The sequence below is a fragment of the Tachypleus tridentatus genome, chromosome 1, assembly GCF_004210375.1.
Source record: "Tachypleus tridentatus isolate NWPU-2018 chromosome 1, ASM421037v1, whole genome shotgun sequence".
NCBI classification, from domain to species: Eukaryota; Metazoa; Arthropoda; class Merostomata; order Xiphosura; family Limulidae; genus Tachypleus; species Tachypleus tridentatus.
This window is the reverse complement of record NC_134825.1, coordinates 59158630-59179207: the sequence shown is the minus strand read 5'-3', so window position 1 is coordinate 59179207 and position 20578 is coordinate 59158630. Positions and strand designations below refer to the sequence as shown.

General features: G+C 36.3%; 1 long non-coding RNA gene across 1 annotated transcript in view; it reads right to left on the bottom strand.

Moving 5' to 3' along the window:
- LOC143249569 (uncharacterized) overlaps positions 1–20578 on the bottom strand; it is a 37785-nt gene that overhangs the window by 12587 nt on the left and 4620 nt on the right. The window contains exon 4 of the long non-coding RNA XR_013027840.1: positions 19242–19325. This is a non-coding gene — a long non-coding RNA (uncharacterized LOC143249569). The remainder of the gene's footprint in view (positions 1–19241; positions 19326–20578) is intronic.

The window sequence follows — 20578 nt, the reverse complement described above, 5'->3', positions numbered from 1 at the left end:
GTTGAAAACATGTCGAGGTTTTAGGAATACACTGAGCAGCTGCTTGTATAATACAGTGAGTTACTGCTGCTACACAGTTGTCTATTGATGGCTTACAGACAATGGTAGGATCAAGTTCTGCGAGACCAATGAAAAAGAGCCAGTTTGCTTAATCTAGCTTCCACTGGAGCACATGGGTCGGGTGGCAATGACAATGGCCAATCTCTCTCAAAATTATAGGAAAATGATCACTGCCTCGTGGATTATAGTCAACCCTTCAGGAAAAATGGGAGAATAGTAAAGGGGAGCCAATTGAGAGGTCAATAACAGTAAAAGATGGACTAGGTGCAGGAAAATAAGTAGAATAACCAGCATTGAAAAGAGAAAGGTTGTGATCAGAGAGCATATGCTCTATGGAGTGACACCTCCTTTCAATATCAGCACTTCCCCAGAGGGAATGATGACCACTAAAATTCCCCAGGATTAAAAAGGGAGACAGCAACTGGACAATGAGAGAATCAAGGTCTGATTGATCATAGGCCTCTCCAGGTGAAAGGTAAAGAAAACAAATAGTAATGGTACGACCCAAGAAAACACTGATGACTATGGCCTCCAAGGGTGTATTGAGTGGCAAAGACAGAGTGGGCAGTTGCTGATAAACCAACAGTGCCACCCCTCCATGCACTCATCCATCACACAGCCTGTCATTTCTGTACAAAAAAAAACTGCTGAAAGGTGACTTTATCGGCAGGTTTCAGAAATGTTTCCTGTAAGAAGAGACATACAGGATAGTAGGAAGCAATCAGTGTTTGATGTCATTCAGAGTAGAACATAAACCTTGATAGTTCCATTGTATCAAGATGGCCCTTTTTATTTACATGTAGGTGAATTGGGTGGAGAACCCTTCCTTTATGACCACATCTTTTTTCTTTACTATCTTTATTCGAGGGAGGTCTATCAATTTCCATGGATCCTGCCACAGGTTGATTGGGCAGGTCTTTGCTGTTGAAAGTGGATTCCAGCAACTGAAAATGTGAACGAATGATTGTTTTGCATAGTGAGGTGGAAGAAGAAGATGTATCCAAGGAAATGTCTGTACCCAAAACCAAAGGAAGGGGATCTTGGGATTTGTTGGAATGTATAGCAAGGGCAGAGATGGGTGTTGAAGTTGATTCATCAACCTTTTTAAACATGGAGGTCAAAAGACTTTTCATTTGTTTTGAAAACGATTCTTTTGGAGGCACAGAGAGATCCATCTGCACTCCCACTGTAGTAGTAGAATGGAGTGCAGCAGAATATTTCCAAGATGAAGTGGTGGACAGCAACTTGCGAGCCTCAGGATAAGTAATGTGATGATTCATTTTCAAATGTTGCACCCCTTTTTCTTCCAATTATTTAGGGCAAGAACGAAAATAGGATGGGTGAGAACCATTGCAATTGATGCAATGAGGGTCTGTTTCACACTCGTAGGCATCATGGTCCTTGCTACCGAAACAAGCACACATCAAGAAACCACGATGTGACGTCTTTGAGTGACCAAACCGCTGACACTGGAAACATTGGAGAGGGTTTGGAATATATGGCTGTACTCTGCAATTAAAATACCCTGCCTTGATGGTGGCAGGCAGACGTGGTGGTGTAAATATGAGAATGAGGGCATTGGTCAGCACCATAATTCCATCTTTGCGAGTGGATATATGCCTCACTGCAGACACTCCTTGGGTGGAGAAATCATCAAGAATCTCTGACTCGGGATGTTCTTCAGATCCCTTTCAACAATAACATCTTGTGATGAATTCAAATTAGCATGGGACGTAACCTCAATAGGTATATCCTCAATTGCCTTTGAATGCAAGAAGAGTTCACTGTGTTGAGATGTGAATGTTTCCACCAATATGTCACCAGATTGAAGCTTCTTTACTGACTTTGAAGAGCAAGCAAGTCCCTCCAGTCCCTTCTGAATAAAAAGGGAGACATTTGCTCCAAGGGTTTGTCTGAAAGTGAATGCAATATAAGAAAATAAGGTACAACAGGTGGTATAGGTGGTGAGGATTGCTGCTTAGAATCTTCAAGATGTGGCTGTTTACCTATAGACTGTTTTTTCACTATTTTATTAAGATTTTTAATTCGAGTATCCATAATAAAACACAGAAGTTTTTGGTGCCCACTGACCCCCCCACCACCATGTAGTCCTATGAGGGGATGCACTACAATGTCAAACAAGGACACTGCAGCAACGCCAGGGTTTCGTGAGCACTACCCAAACACCAACATCAGATACAATGTCCACTACATCTGTTTAGAACATCCAACACTAGTACTTAGTTGACCCTAGCCCAAGTGGACCAGCCAATTAACCCAAGGGGCCACCCCATGGCTGCCTGTCTACAGGAATTCAAGGCCAAAGTGGTGTGTTAGGGTTGAACTCCTCAACCACTAGGATCCTCTCCTCCCCTTCACGGGTTGCCACACATGGCAAACACATGGGTGGATGTTCAGATCCCAGAGGAGGTAAATTGAAAGAACCAAAACTTCCCTGGCAGGTTCCCACACCATGTACAGCAATCCAAACTGAGAGGAGTTTACACTGTAATTTTATGATTTACTCTAAATATAACTAATTTTGCAGCATCATATAACATGTTCATACAGGATACACATGAAATAATTTTTTTGTATCCAGAAGGCAAACAGCATTATCTTAAGCAGTTATTTGTGTGGAAAAAGGTTCAATCTCAGTTCTGTTTTGTAATTAAATGCAATTAGTTATCCATCTTTATCCTGGGATGGTCATACTTGTAATAAGTAAGCTAGTAACTAAGGCTAGCAGTGGTGTATAAATTACATCCAGGATACAGCATCCAAAAGCAAATATGTGGCTATCAATTCACCTGACATTATTTGTTAGCATCATGCAATCTATAACAATGCAGCAAAAATAGCTTGGTGATTTCTTTTTGGTTGTGTACACTGGTGTATCTGTGGGAAAAGACAGCCAATTGGGTCAAACAACAGCACTTAGAAGTGAAATGTCTTCACCAAGAAAACATCACCACTATCTGTTCTCACTAAAATTCAGATGCAGTAAGAAATATGATCAAGCATTACAATCTCTGAAACTTGCTTTAGTAGAGGGTCCAGTACTAGCAAATCAGTAATAACACAGAAACTTCCTATCAGATATTGATCCCAGTGACAATGGAATCAGAACAGTGTTAATAAATATGCAATGTCCATCATGCAGTATATTCACTGGTGGATGAATGCTATGATTAACACTTCAGGAGCTTTGAGAAGCTGAAGGTACCAGATCTAGTATGACATTCTTTATTGTTTAGTAAAGTAAAGACCAGCCTTCAAAAACAGAGGAAAATAACATGGATATACAAAGCCTTTTGCACTTGAATGGTCAGTTACAAGTGCATGAAGATGTGTTGTACCATTGCTATCAACAACACTGAGCTATCATTCCCACAATGTACTATAGCCACACACCCCCAGGACTCTAGGTCAAGAGATCCTTTAGACTTTGTGTAACATATTCATGTTGAGATGTTCAGCAATAGTGAGAATACTGTAAGGTGTGCGCATTCAGAGAAAATACCAGTCAAGTAAGTGTAAATGCCAACAAAGAACTGCTAAATCTCCTCTACAAAGGATATCACTTGTCTACTAATGGAGATGGAGAGAGCTCATAGGTACATATCTGTCAACATCAAGTATTTCTCAAACTGGGCTGAGAATTATCCATTTGTTGATACATGAGCACAGTACATAGCTAATGTGCTATCAGAGCTCCAAGTAGAATGGCTTGGAGAGCAGGAATTGAACAATACAGATCAAAGAATTTATTTCAGTAACTAACATGAGTTAAGTGTTAGGTATGGAGAAGATACATACTTCTATTTATTAATCCTAAACTAATGATTTAGTAGAATGGGTTAAATAAACTACCAAGAACATGGTTTTCAAGATTGTTAATCCTGGTTTAACTAACTGGGATGAATACTTACTGTATATTATGATGGCAGATAAAGCAATTAAACAGGCCTGCATACTCATGTTCAGGCAGGAAATCCTGTTCCTTGTTGACATGACATACGATCCACTCTCTCAAGCAGACATATTACAATGTCCACAAGAATAGGTTGTGTTAAGGTTTAGGTCTGCATTAGTTGATGAATATAAATTCGATTGTCAACAATTCAGCAAAGCCTTCCAATATTATAAGTGCTATGAACAATATGGTAAAATAAAGGGCATACCAGTGTAGAGACTGAGTGGAATGTGCAAGAAACACAGAAACAATTCAGATCTGACTAAACACGTCCATACTTTATACTCTGATAGATGATTCCATTAACATATAATGGACAAGGAGTGAACATAGGTGTGTCTCTAATTCACAGATAAACTTCTCATGCACTACCTTGAAAATAACTTTGAGGTGGAGATTGAGAAATCAGAGGAAGATAAAGATGCCATTTCAAGACATGCTGATTCAGCCAACGAAAATGAAGGAGCTGAAAGTACATCCCTGTAAGTATCTGACAAAACTGTAAAGCAGATAAAGATTCTTGTCTGTTATGATATCAAAAAACACAGCAACTTGTTCCTTATTCCAAAGATGTATAAGAACCTTTTTATCTCAATCACAGCTGGTCACAGCACCAAAAAACTACAAATCTTATATAGATACAGATTTATGTTGATCACTAGAAGGGATTGTTTGATGTTCAATATGGTGGTAGTGAATGAAATAGAATCTTTGAGTTTTCACATATAAAACATTTATATTATGCTTTCCATTAACCATGTTTCTTTACTAGCTTTGGGTCTATGAAGTGATGCATCCTAATTGTTATTATAACTATGCATATAAAAGCATTTCTTAACCTTTAGTAAATATATTAAAGATTCTGCCATACACAAAAAGTTTAAGGAAGTATTTTTACTAAAATTTTGTGTAGATTAATGATGACTTTACTGAATCAATCTGAGTTAATGGGAATTTTTATGCTAAAATAAAAAATACCTTTTTATTCTACAGCTTTTATATTTCAATTTCATGACATATAGATCCTCTTAAATGAACATCAAATGTTTATTTTTTTGTAAAATTTCATACTCTATTTCTTATTTTCTGTATTATGTGGTACTGATATTGTAATTTATTATTTTTGTTATTTCATAATATCTCTGTATGTAACTTCAAGATAAACCCAAACCACAAACCTTGTTAGAGTAGACATTGACAACACATGTACTTTAACATCATAAACAATGGAATAATATTTTGGTATGAATAATACCAAGTAGGACAAACTAAAACACGAGCAACTGTAGTCACACAATGCTACTATTGTCAAAGATTTTAATATGTCCCTGCAGCATGTCTGACAACACCAAGGAGTGTCAAATGTAGTGGAGAACATCATACAACAAAATGCTTAAAAGATAAATCAAAAATAAAATAATGTAACTGTGGTAAAAATCGCACAGCCAATTACATAAACTGTGAAAAATACAAACAAATAAAACAATATATATTCAAACTTAAAAACCCAACAGCAAAAAATGTCAAAACAACTCACAACACCTCTCAACAAACAAAACCACCATTACTATCAACAAGCATTTAAAATGACACTTTAACAACAACTAAATGCTAAATATTAAAAATAATGAAACAGAAGAACAATGACAAAATCCACACTTTTATGGACATCGTTAGAGACATTTTTACAAACTTCATCATAGAATATTTGAAACTAACCAAACAAACAACTACATTGAATAAACAGTAACAATACCGAAAGAACTACACATCACACCATACCTACCACAAATAACCATGATACTTAACCTCCTAAGTTTACCATACTGCATATCAACATCTAAGGTGCACTTGTTTCTATGAAAAATTAGTTTGAAGATATACGTAAACAAACTAACTCAGACATAAGTATTTATAAGCAAGACACTAATGTACAAAACTAATAGATTTAAAATATATGTTTACTCAACAACCAGAAAAGACAGAGTAAACAAGTATGATATAAATAAAGGAAGATCTCTGCTATACAAATAATACCTTTCTGTGTCTGAAATACAAATAAATAGTAATAATGAATATATAACAGATGATGTATTCCTAAATAACTGTAAGTATGTCACAGTAGCAGGAATATACTGTTCTCCAACAAAGTCAGTAAACATTGACTGCCAAAATAACATACTTTCGCACAACATAAATTCCAATTTCATAAGAGATCTAAACAGAAAGCACAAAAAAGTTGGATGCAAAAGATCTAACAATAATGTAAGAAAAAAAAAAATTTATTAATATGATTATAGCCCTACCAAAGAGTGCAACGTATACATCGTATGTGAGTAACAGTGGTAATAAACTCAATTTCTGCTTAGGCTCACACAGTATGAACCAGAAATGTTTACACTTTTACATGGGAAAGGATGTTGATAACAACCACTTACCTCCTTGGTATGTCTTCATTTTCACCAAACAGAAAAACTCAACTACATAAAAGCACATTAGCAAGAATATAAAACAGTATTAGACAAATTGTCACCAAATTCCATAAGTTAAGCTGTCACTCATTAATCTAATATAGGTAAGTGTTGTTAAATAATTAGGAAGTGCTTTAAAAAAGGAGCCAAACAAATAATACCATTACACAAACACACAACAAAAATCAAAACCTGGCAACCACATATGCAACTACTGACACTCATTAAAAAACAAATACAACTACAAAGACAATACATGGAAAATAGAAACCAAGTAACAAAAATTCAAACAAATATGATAATGAATAAAATATGAACAGAAGTCAAATTTCTCAAACAATAAAAATGGGAAAATTCTGTTCCCAACTCAATGAAAAAACAGAACTAAATTGTTTCTGGTCACACTTAAAACAGTTCATAAAGGTAATAACATGAAAATATCCATCACTTGAATACAACACTATAACACATATAAGCTTAGATAAGGCAGAGGGCTTTAACACTTACAGAACATATTCTAAAAGAACCATGAATCGTATATGAACACACACTTTTATAATGAAGTAATCACACTTCCCAGGAAACATAAATAGTAATAACACAATATAAAATGATAGAAAAGATGATTACATAATAAATATTATGACAAAGAAAATAACTACACAAGATGTCTTTGAAGCAATTAAAGTAAAAAAAAACAGAGCTTCAGGAAATGATGGCATACAAGTCATCCTCCTCAAAAAAAGACACTCAGAGGTTGTTTGAACATTTCTAATAATCTTTAATTTAATCCTAAATTCAGGATATATCCCAGTTTATTAGACATGCAGATGTCTTAATGTTCCATAAAGCAGGAAAGCAGCAACATTCTAGAATGAATAATCAGTAATACACCCTCTACATTCCTGAAGGTTACATCTAAATTACCTGAAGTGTAAAATAGACACAGGAAATAATAACAAACAACTGATCATTTAGTTATATTATGAATCAATAATAGATAATTTTAATGAAGAATAATGCACTGCCACATACTTTTGATATCAAGTAAACTTTCAATATCATATGGCATACTGGTCTTAGGTTCTGTACGTCAGAAATGGAATCGCCACAGAGCGATATTTGCTGGCTATCAAACCTTTTGGAAAACAAAAAATGTATAATTAATGTTGAAGGAACCTAATTTGAATCATTTACTCCAAAGGCAGGTGTCCTACAGAGAAGAGTAGATAGCTCCATCCTCTTCATCCTGTATGTTAAAAATGCTCCTGAAAGGCCCAAATCATGGGTACTCTTCAAAATTCACTTATGCTGTATAATCTGGAAAATTGTTCCGATTTGATCTATTGTGAAGGGTAAAAACCTACAGCCCCACTTACACAGAATAACTGAACATTGCCAGAAATACAGAGTTTAATTAATGTACCAAAAACCAATTGGTAGTCTTTATGAAATTAATAAAGCACAGAAAGAGCCACCAAAACTCCATATGAATGGAGCTTCTCAAAGCTGATATGTCAGCAGAAAACTAGGTCTAACATACAAGTTAAAACCAACATGGACCAAACATTTAAATAATATCAAAACCAACATTTGGTAATGAACAAACTATCTTAGGAGTTGTTTAACAGGTCAAAACATACTATAAATGTGCAAAACCTAATATTAACCATAATTGTATATGCAGCTACAGTATGAACAAGTGTAGAACCCAAACAAATAGAAACAAAATTACAAACACTACAAAACACTTTACTCACAAGAACTTACAAAGTACCTAGAATAACTTCATGCACAAACACATAAATATAGAAGTAATAACCAATAGCCTCCCACCTAGTACAATGTTACCATAATTACTAACCTGGACATGGTCTTGAAAGGAGTCAGAGTAACTATCTGAAATTAGATCTGATCTTCTGGTAGAAATCATATTAACATTTCTCAGGGAGCAGTAACATACGATGGAGAGAGGAAAAGGTCAAATATATCTGACCCTTCCAGGTCTTAAATGACCAAATCCTGATGCCAAAAAACATAAGTAAAATAAAAACAAGTTTGTTTCTTTGTAGTTAAGCATTAAGCTATAAAATATGCTACCTGTACATTTTAAGTCTGCAGACATACTGTTGTGCCAGTAGCAGGTATAAGTTGGTTTATAGTTTTACAACATTTGAGCTATTTAGAGTAGTGATATGCAGTTTCTTGTTACAATTTGTAGTCAGTTTAGAATGAAACAAAACTTAATTTAAATGTATTTCCTATTTTCTCTGGTGATTATGAGATCAGCCAATTCAACCAAATTCATAAAGAGATAAGATCAAGAAAATAACATAACAAATGTAGTTTTTCCAAAAAAAAAAGAAAATGTTTGATAGTTATTTAAAGACTATTAAGATGTTATAGAGCCTTAAAAAATGGAATTTCACAATTTTCTGATGCAAAAAAGTATTTCTAATATCGAAATCAAAATTACTTTGCACATTGGATAGTCAACATTAAAAAAAAGGCATAAAAATCTTTAAACTTAATTTAAAAAATATTTTGTGTACAAAATTTTCTTAATGTTTACTGATAATGATTGTAACAACAGTGATAATATTTCAGTCTTTTATATTTTAGTTAGTGGTATTATCATAACTTGTTATATTTGTGATCCTCTTAGTGTGGATACCTGTATGTGGTGAGGGGACCTCTTAGAGAAAATTCTGTTCTTTCAATTTACTCCCTCTGAAATCTAAACTTCCACTCATGTGTTTGCTGTGCATGGTGATCCTTGAAGAGAAGGAGAAGATCCTGGTGGTTAAGGGTTCCAACCTTAACACGCCACTTTGGTCTTGAATTCCTGTAGATGGATGGCTCCCCAGGGTCAATCGGCTGGTCTAGTTGGGCTAGAGTTAACCAAGTACCAGTGTTGGATGTTCTCAATGGGTGTTGTGGACATTGTGTCTGATTCTGGTGTTTGGGTATAGTGCTCACAAAATGCTGTAGTTGCTGCAATGTCCTTATTTCACATTCTAGTGCATCCCCTCATAAAGGTCCATGATAGGTGGGGTCAGTGGGCATCGAAATATTTTTTCTTTATTATAGATCCCTCAATTAAATGTAAAATAGCAAAAAAAAGAGACAATTGGTAAACAACCACATCTTGAAGATTCTAACCAGCAATCTTCAACTTCTTCAACACCTGTACCTAATTTTCTGATATTACATTCTCCTTCAAACAAATCTTTAATGCAAATGTCTCCCTTTTTTATTCAGAAGAGACTAGAAGAACTTGCTGGCTCTCCTAAGTCAGTCAAAAACTTCGTTCTGGTGATATATTGGTGGAAACATCCACTCCTAAACTCAGTGAACTCCTCTTGCATTCAAAGGCCATTGGGGATATACCCATTGATGTTACTTTCCATGCTACTTTGAATTCATCATAAGAAGTTATTGTTGAGAGAGATTTGAAGAACATCCCCAGAGTCAGAGGTCCTTGCTGGTTTCTCCATCCAAAGTGTTTCTGCAGTGAGGCATATCTCCACTTGTAAAGATGATGTAATTATGAAGCCAATGTCCTAATTTTAATATTTACATCACCACGTCCACCTGCCACCATCAAGGCAAGTTATCCAAATTGCAAGGTATGGCCATATATTCTAAACCCTCTAAGGTGTTTCCAATGTCAGTGGTTTGGTCACTCAAAGACATCATGCTGTGGTTCCTTGGTGTGTGCTTATTGCAGTGGTGAGGACCACATTGCCTATGAGTGTGAAACAGACCCTCATTGTGTTAACTTTAGTGGCTCTTACCCATCTCAATTTTGTTCATGCCCTAGGTGGGTGGAAGAAAATGAGGTACAGCATTTGAAAACTGTTCACAACATTTCTTACCCGAGGCTTGAAAGTTACTGTCTACCACTCCATTTTGGGCATATGCTGCTGCACTTCGTTCCACTGCTACAATGGGAGTGCAGATGGATCCCTCCATTCCTCCAAAAGAATACTTCTCAAACCATATGAAAAATCTTTTGTTCTACATGGTTAACAAAGTTGATGAATCAACATCAACACTCATCTCCACCCTTACCATTCCTTCCATCAGACCCCGAGATCCAATTTCTTTGGTTCTGAGTTCAAGTGTTTCCTCGGATCCATCTTCTTTTCCAGTCCTGAGATACAGAACAATCATTCATTCACACCCTCAGTTGACGGAATCTTCTCCAATGACAGAGACCTCCCTAGTTGACCCAGGGCCGGATCCATGTAGGTTGACAGACCTCCTTTGAATAAAGAAAAAAAAAACAACAAAAGACATAGTAAAAAAATTAGATAAAAATGGCCACTTTGATACAGTGGAACTGTTGAGGTTTATATCCTAATCTGGATGACATCAAAGCACTGATTGCTTCTTACCATCCTGTGTGTTTTCCTTACAGGAAACATTTCTGAAACATGCCAATACAGTCACCTTTCAGCAGTTTTCTTTGGATATAAATGACAGGTTGTGTAATGGATGAGTGCATGGAGGGATGGCATTGCTGGTCAATCAGCATGTGCCCACCCTGTCTTTGCTACTGGACACACTCTTGGAGGCCATAGCCATCTGTGTTCCCTTGGGTTATACCATCACTGTTTGTTCTCTCTACCTGTCTTATGGAGAGACCTATGATCAATCAGACCTTGATACTCTCATTGAACAGTTGCTGTCTCCCTTTTAAATCCTGGGAGACTTCAATGGACATTATCCCCTCTGGAAAGGTGCTAATATTGATGGTAGGGGTTTCTCTGAAGAGCATAAGCTCTCAGGTCACAAACTCTCTCTCTTTAATACTGGTTCTTATACTTATTTTCATGCTATTGGTCTCTCAGTCTGCTCCCCTTCACTATTCTCCCACTTTTCATGGAGGGTTGAAAATAACATGAGGCAGTGATCATTTTCCTTCAATTTTGAGAGAGACTGACCATGGTCTATGACACCTGATCCACATTCCTTGGTGGAAGCTGGGCCAGGCCAGTTGGCCCTCTTTCACTGCTCCCTCCAAACTTGATCCTGGTGTTGTCTATAAGCCATCGATGAAATACTATGTGGCAGGAGTGACTGACTGTATTATTCATGCAGCTGCTCAATGTATTTCTAAATCCTCAACACATTTTCCATGGTATCTTCATCCGTGGTGGAATCCTGCCTGCCACATGGCATGGAAGGCTCAAAAACTGGCCTGGAATACCTTTCATAGGTATCACACACTTTTCAACAACATTGCTTTTCAGCAAGTCCATACATGTGCTCGACAGGTAAGGCATCGAAGCCAGAAGGAATCTTGAATTACGTTCACAACCAGCATCTCTCCTACCTCCAGTTCCACAGTCATACAGGACAAAATTTGGAAATATCAGTGAGCAGTATAATTCTGTCCATCTTTTAATCTTACTCTCTAATGGCCAAAAATATTCTGATGCCCAGATACTCTCAGCAAAAGCTTTCACCAGGTATCTAGCACTTCTGTTTCAGCCTCCACCTTCTTAATCATCAAGACTTGGGCAGAGCAATCATCTCTTTCCTTTTGGATTGATCATCTATATGACTATAATCCCTTTACACTGGTGTAACTCAGGCTGGCTCTTCATCGATCTGACCTGATGATATGCATTACTAGATGCTGTACCATCTCTCTCCTGCTTCTCTTGATATTTTTCTGGTTGTTTTTAACTGGATCTGGCAGAGGAATATTTTTCCTGATGCATGGCACCAGGCTACTGTCCTACTTTTCTCGAAGCCTGGAAAGGATCCCAAGATTCTTTCAAACTGCCATCCAATTGCTTTGACAAGCCGTCTCTGTAAGATCTTAGAGAGGATGGTTAATGCTCATCTTGTTTGGTTCCTCAAATCAAACAACATCTTCTCACCCACCCAGTGTGAGTTCTGACAACAGTACTTTACAGTAGATCACCTGATTCAATTTGAAATATCAATCAGAGAAGCCTTTCTCAAGCGACAACATCTTGTGTCAATATCCTTTGATCCTTAGAAAGCTTATCATACTATGTGGAAGTATGACATTTTGCAAGACTCCACTTATATGGGTTGCATGGTCATTTGCCCATTTTTATTAAAACTTTTTTAATGGGCAGGTAATTCCAAATGTGTGGGGGTTTGACACTTTCCAATGCTTTTCTCCAGGAAGTTGGAGACCCTCAGGGCTGTGTCTTGAGTGTTACACTTTTTAGTATAAAGGTTAATGTCATCACTGGACAACTTCCTCTTACTGTCACAAACAAGGTCTCTGTCAACAACTTCAACATCTCATGTCAGTAGTTGAAATATGAGGTTTATTAAGCAGCAGCTACAGACTGCCCTCAATCATTTACTGAAGTGGACCACAGCAAATGGTTTTAACTATTCTCTCTCTAAAACCATGTGCATGCACTTTTGCTGCCAACGATGTTCTATGCTAAAGATCTATCTTGCCATCATCTGATCAAAAATGGATTACGGTTCTCTGTTTTATGGCTCTGTCAGGACCTCAGCCTTGAAAATGTTGGACCCCATTCACTATCTGGGATTTCAGCAGTGCATGGGAGCTTTCTACTCCTCTCCAGTCCAGAGTCTGTACACAGAGACTCCTGAACCTCTTCTACACCTCCACTATTTGCAACTGTCTTTACTGTATAATTCAAAACTTTGATCCTTACCACAGCATCACACCTGAGGTTGTGTTTTCATTCCTCAATGGGTCACGTTTTTTCAGAACAGTTGTTTTACTATTGTTCCTTTTGGCCTTTGTAACCAGGTGCAGTTAAATGAATTGGCTCTATCCTTGAATGGCAACTGCTGTATCCACTGCTTATTACCACCCACCAGTGTGACTTTAGTTTTAGTCGTCTGAAAAAGCAGATACTCCCAAGTGAAAGTACCATTTTTCATTTGCTTAACATCTTTCAAACCATCCTTCCATTTCCATTTATATGGATGGTTCAAAAGCAGATAACTTGTGAACTCTGCCATGGTCTGTTGTGGTTCAGTGGTTGTGCACAGAAACTCCTCTATAGTTTCTGTGTTCACTGCCAAATTCTATGCTATTTCTCTTGCCCTGGATCACACAGAAGCTAAGCAGTATTCAAATTGTACTATCTATACTGACTCCCTCAGCGCTCTACTAGCCCTGGAATTGCTTAACATCAGTTTTCACCCTGTTCTCGCCAATATTCAAAACTGACTGGCCCACTTCTTTAACATCTACTCTTATCCAGTTCTTCTGGATACCAGGTCATGTCAGTATTTGCAGGAATGAGCTCGCTGACACTGCAGCTAAGTCTGTTTGCTCTGATGTCTGTTCCATACATGGACTATGGTCCTGTATTCAAGGCTTGGCTCTGTGCCAGCTGGCAGTCGACTCAGAGAGAGCACGATGAAAATAAGCTTCTCCAGATAAAACCCTCTATTGAATTTTGGCCGTTTTTTTTCCATAAGGATTGGAAAGAAGTTGTCCTAACAAGATTATGCACTGGTCACAGTTTTTTAACTCATCATTTTCTTTTATCTGGGACTGGTACACCAAAAAGTGGTCTGTGTAACACTCAAGTCACAATAGTTCACATTTTTACTGTCATGCCATTGTTATGACTCTCAACTACAGCACCATTTTAGACATGTTTTGTCCATAGGTTTACCTCTGATGCTGAAGGGATTTTAGGAACTTACCACAACCTTAAAAATCATAAATATTCAGTTCAGACAGTATCGTTACCATTAAAGCATCAAGAAAAACCTACAACATCTCTCCCATATTTGATCAGCCAAGAAAAATTTAAGTATATAAAAAAAATAACAACATTAGAAAAACATTGTAGAAGCAGTTACTCTTTGTAGCTTCAAACAAAGATTAAGCATGATTTATATATGAAATATCATTTACAAACAGGTAAAAAAATGCACTATATATATATCAAGAACTATTCAGAATTAAGCCATTGATGTGATGACAGACTATACTAGAAAAGAAACTGTAAAGCCTATTAATGAAAAAAATACTTTTTTTTCATAATTGTAAATGAAGCTCAGATCTAAATGCTAACCAGGAAATTTTATCAAATTACTTAAGGATGTTAGACGACAACAGAACCCACCAAGGAAGCATCTGTAAACAGATGAGACTTGGAATGAGGTGGAAGATGGGAAACCCTACCTTGGTCAAGTCCCTATTGAACCACCAAGCAAGGCCAGCCTTGATCCCTGATGGAAGGGTGATGATATGGTCCAAAGGATTGTTAAAAAAGTTCTACTGGTTCAGAAGCATCCAATGAAGGAAGTGCATGTGCACCCAATTTATCAGTGTAAGACTGGAGGGAAGGCAGCTAGTCATCACCACCCACCACCAACTCTTGGGCTACCCTTTTACCAATGAATAGTGAGAATGACCTTCACAATATAATGCCCACATGGCTGAAAGGGCAAGCACGTTTGGTGAGACAGGGATTCAAACCTGCAACCCTCAGATTACGAGTCGCATGCCTTAACCCACCTGGCCATGTTGGGCCTAGATGCAATTAATAACAAAGAAAAAGGAACTTACAAACTAAATAACATAAATTGTGAAAAGAAGTAAAAATTACTAACCAACACACCAACAAATTTAGCCAAAATTACAATAACCAAAATAGTAAAGACCATGTAAAACCAGTATATAAAACAAAAATTAAACAAACACAATGTAATAATCAAACTATAAATGCAAGTTTAAATTAAAGTAACCTACATGGCAAATGAAATATCAAAACCTAACTTACCAAACGTTTTGTATGGTAGACTTGAAAGACCTAAATTTTTGATTGAGGAAGTTATGTTCATCCACACATGCTCACATAAACTCAGTAATTATGGGTATACACCCACATGGAGTGAGATACACACACTGAAAAATTTACCATTAGTCTCCTGAGTAAAAGAACAATACCTAACTCAGTAGATTACATGGAGGTATGGTAACAGGTGGAAAGTCCCACCTTGGAAGTGAAATTTTCAAACAATAATTGTATCTTTTTTTTTACAAAAAAATTGCAATGTAAAAGGAAAAAATCAGACAAACATGAGACACAAACTAAGACTCTGCTTCCCCCAGCAGATGTCATCAATTCTGTAACCTGGAGACATCAGAAAAATTGTATAGCATCACAGGAATTTCAACATCCATCATATCAATCTCAAATTTACATGAATAAATTAGAATTTAAAATACAGAAATATTTCTAAAACAAATGAGGAGTAAAATGGAATTTGTTTACAGTTAATCACAAACCTACACAATGGATTATCTCTGCTCTACCCACTACGAGTATTGAAACCCAATTTTTAGCACTGTTAAGTTCAGAGATGTACCGCTGTGCCACTGAGAGCAGAAACATGGAAGTCAAACACAAAACATCAAAACTTGAAGTTTGTGATCGAGCACAAATAAACCTTTGCAGTCACATGGAGAAGGAATTAAAACACATCTGTACATTAGAATGCCAACTGAAAAAATTGGGGATTGTGTTAGAGCAGTAGAGGCAGCTACATGCACCAGTATAGATAGAGCATGGTGAAGGATAGTCACATGATCAGCACATGTTCTGAAATGGCATGAACATAAAGGAACAAAACTGGTGTGCTGTTACCAATAACATTTCAGAAATGTTTAGAGGGAAAACCAAGGTTGAGATAAACTGAGGTGAGAAAAAGCAGTACAGTTTTGGAAACAAAGATCAATTGCAAAGACCACCCACATACCCCAAGCAACAGTATGTAAAATATTCACAAATAAATTCCATCTGGAAAAGCAATACAAGTCATCTATACAAAAGTAGTTTCAATTATATATCAAGTCTGCTGTCACATACCTTAAATAAATGGAGAAGGAAATGGGTATTTATTTATTCCCTATGCAGATATATCAGTCAAGTGGCCAAATGCAGTATTTATAGATTTCTTCTCAACTGAACTATTGAAATTGGAGCTGGATACTGTTATATACACTGCTGGCCAAAATCTTAAGGCCAATGAACAAAAAGAAAAAATATGCAGTTTGCATTGTTGGACTCGACCACTTATTTGAGTAGAGCTTCAAAAGACGAAAATAAGAAAAGGGAAAATAAAAAACATTTTTAGCATTTAAAAGGGAAAATGTGAACACTATGAAATTAGCCTAAATACTAGCTGGTCAAAAGTTTAAGACCATATTGAAATGAAGCGTTAATCGGTAAACATGTAACGAAATTTAGTCATTTGTGTTCAACATTTCCCACTGACATCTCCTGTGTTACATTGGGCAAAAACATGGCAAAGGCTAAAAAGTTGACAAAGTTTGAACGTGGCAGAATGGTCGAGATGCAAAAGCAAGGTCTCTCTCAACGTGCCATCGCTGGTAAGATTGGGTGTAGTAAAACTGCTGTTGCAAATTTCTTAAAAGAACCTGAGGGATACGGAACAAGAATTTCAAGTGGTCAGCCCAAGAAATTTTCACCGGCGTTCAGCAAAAGGATTTGACGGGTTGTCCAGCAAGACACCAGCCATTCATCAAAACAGATTAAGACCCTTACAGAAACAGAATGCAGCTCAATAACAATAAGACGGCCTTTACAAGAGAAAAACTTTAAAACCTGTAAACTCCTTCAAAGGCCATGCCTCCTTCCACACCACAGAACAGCTCGGTTAAACTTTGCTGAGAAGCACCAAACATGGGACTTAGAAAAGTGGAAGAAAGTTTTGTTCTCTGATGAGAAAAAATTTAACATGGATGGTCCAGATGGCTTCCAACATTACTGGCACAATAAGGATATCTCACTGGAAACATTTTCTACACAACACAGTAGAGGAGGTTCCATCATGATCTGGGGTGCTTTCTCCTTCCATGGAACAATGGAGCTTCAGGTTATACAGGGGCATCAAACAACAGCTGGCTACATTGGCATGTTGGAGAGAACATCCTTATTGACTGAAGGCCCTCACTTGTGTGGAAATGACTGGATCTTTCAGCAGGACAATGCTGTAATCCACAATGCCCGCAGTACAAAGGACTTTTTCAAGGTAAATAACATGATTCTTTTGAACCATCCAGCATGTTTGCCCAAACTGAATCCCATTGAAAATGTTTGGGCATGGATGACAAGGGACGTCTATAGAAATGTACGTCAATTCCAAACAGTGCATGATCTTCGTGAAGCCATCTTCACCACTTGGAATAACATTCCATCCAGCCTTCTGCAAACGCTTATATCGACCATGCCAAAGCAAATGTTTGAAGTTATTCACAATGATGGCTGTGCAACTCACTACTCAGACCTCTTGTTGGGCATTTCCTACCCTGTTTAGGACTTATTTTTGGTATGGTCTTAAACTTTTGACCAGCTAGTATTTAGGCTAGTTTCATAGCGTTAAATGTTTAAAAAGTTTTATCTTTATTTTCATCTTTCAAAGCTCTACTCAAATAAGTGGTTGAGTCTAACAATGCAAAATGCATATTTTTTCTTTATGTTCATTGGCCAGCAGTGTATACATCTTAGGTAAAGAAAGGCAAGCCTTGGGGAGAAAAGGTGTGCTTTGAACATGATAGCCTTACAGCGTAGAATTTTACAATCGTAGCTACATTGCAGAGCTGTTATCAAGATACATAGTCATCAGATAGAGCACAACTGGACGTGGCAATATGGATTATAATGATGTGGTAAGGCTTCAAAGATGTTTTAAAATAACATACTCGGCCTCTGTAACTTTAGAGTTACTCTGAAATGGTTACTAATGTTGAGTAGTATGGTAGGAGAGCTACCATAAGAAGTACAAAAAAATAATGATTTTGCATGATGAGGTTTAACATTAATTTCTCCCCTTCTGGTATAGCAGCAGGTCTATGGATTTACAATGCTAACATCAGGGGATCAATTCCTATCAGTAGACTCAGTAGATTGCCCAATGTGGCTTTGCTATAAAAAACATACAGACAACATTAATTTAAAAAAATGATATAACACATTCATAATTCAATTCAAACTTATGATGACCATAAAATCATTTTAAAGTGATATTAATATTACATTTTCTTGTTAACAGGAAGGTCAATTACTTATTTTTTAAAATTTCTATACAATTTAAATATCACCATTTACTTATTATTAAACTTAAATAGTAGTTGACCCAGAAGGAAACATCTTTTCTCTAATTTTTTATACTGAGATACCTTCATAAAAAATGAGATATTTCGAAAACAACAAGAGTATTTTCTAGGAAAGTGTATGTGTCACGACAAGTTAAATCCTTTCAAACAAGAATGTAATTAATTTATCCTCTTATTCCTGATTTAGAACAATATAAAAGAATATTAAATATTACTGAATCTATCAATCACCTAGGCAAATGAGTCTACAGTATTTATATAAAAAAACATAATGTGACAAAAATGAAACAAACTTAAAACTTAGAAAAAATCTAGTTTTATATATGGTTCTAATATACAGAGATTAATATAAAATTATTTAAAGCTTGAACAATAATTTCTCACCCACTACAGTTAATATTTAAATGGTCCAAGTAGCACTACAAATAAGAAAGAGTGTAATACTATATAATTAGTGTCTTGTAACCAAATCTGGCTAACAACCATTGGTTACATTTATATAACATCAAATAACCAACTGAAAAGTGGTACGAGTGTGTTAGACTTAGTCTTCTATAATCGCAAGTTGCTATTTTAAAAGGAATGACCTATGGCCCCTAACCTCCAGCCTGTGAATATGACAGGTAGTGACGTTGAAGTGGATCGGATATCTTATTTGGTTCCTCTGTCAGCTGCATGCATATATCTTGAAATAAAGAATTCATATCTTAATTTGAAAAAATGCCCACCTCATGAAAGAAATATAATACATATTGTTATACCACATTACATGTAAATTGAAGAACATGTTTATCTGTGCATGTGTGACTTGAAAATGTTGTAAATGTTTTCAGCTGCAATGAAAGTTTCATAAATGTGTGAAATTAACCAGTAAAGTATCCATTTAAAACTTGTAGGTGATAGATACTTTTATATGTTATTAGTTAAAAATTGTCTGGACATACAAAATGTTTTGCTCCTTCAGGTAGCTGACTCTCCTATATTAATCTTTACAAGCAAGCACAACAAAATAACTAGTCCTTTACAGCCATTTTCCATTACATAATGCACTTAACAATTAAGATTTGTATTCAGATCTCAAAGTATTTGCTATTCGAATTTATTTCAATCAATGCTTTTCAATCATTAAAATTTCTCTGAGTTGATCAACCAATGTCTGATAAAACCAAACTTAAGTCTAACTTGCAAATGAGTCATGCCAACGTTCCACACTTTTATGCTTAAAATGAAACTATTATGTTTCAATATTAATATTTTCCTGCATCAAAAAGATATTTCTGATATATGTGCACATTTCTTCACTTTCTAAAAGCTTTGAAATTTACACCTACCCTACATTCAACATGGGTCTATTCCATCTTCACATGCAAATAAGCGTGCAGCAATTCTCAACCAATTGGAATGCAACACACTCTCATGACACAGGTTACTCTTTCTATACACTTTAGCCTAACCTTCACTTTGAGATTATGTACAAAAGAAGTATTAGAAGTGGAAAGAAAGAATATAAAGTTTTAGCAGAAGTAAGTACCTCATGGAAATATATTTTCAGTATAGGATAATATCAACTTCTGATATGGTATCTTATCTCTTCTCATATAATAGTCAGAATCCTATATTGACAAGGTAGAGGAACTGTTGCAAAAGTTACCTAGATAAGCACCTTCCAGAAAGAATTCAAGGAATGTCCATGAATGTGTACTCTCTTGAGAAAAACACAACCATAAGAGGTTGCACCACATCTGTACCAGTTATTTTCTTCACACAGTGAAGTAGTATGTGATACCTAAATGAGTGGAAATTGGTTAGAGCACCTCCATTAATGTATACAGGGTTGGTCCACCTCAACACTTAACAGAAACATCCAAGAATTGATATTGAGAAGATGGCAAAATGGAGGGTTCCCAAAGAAATATAGTAATAGTGTGGAAAACTAAA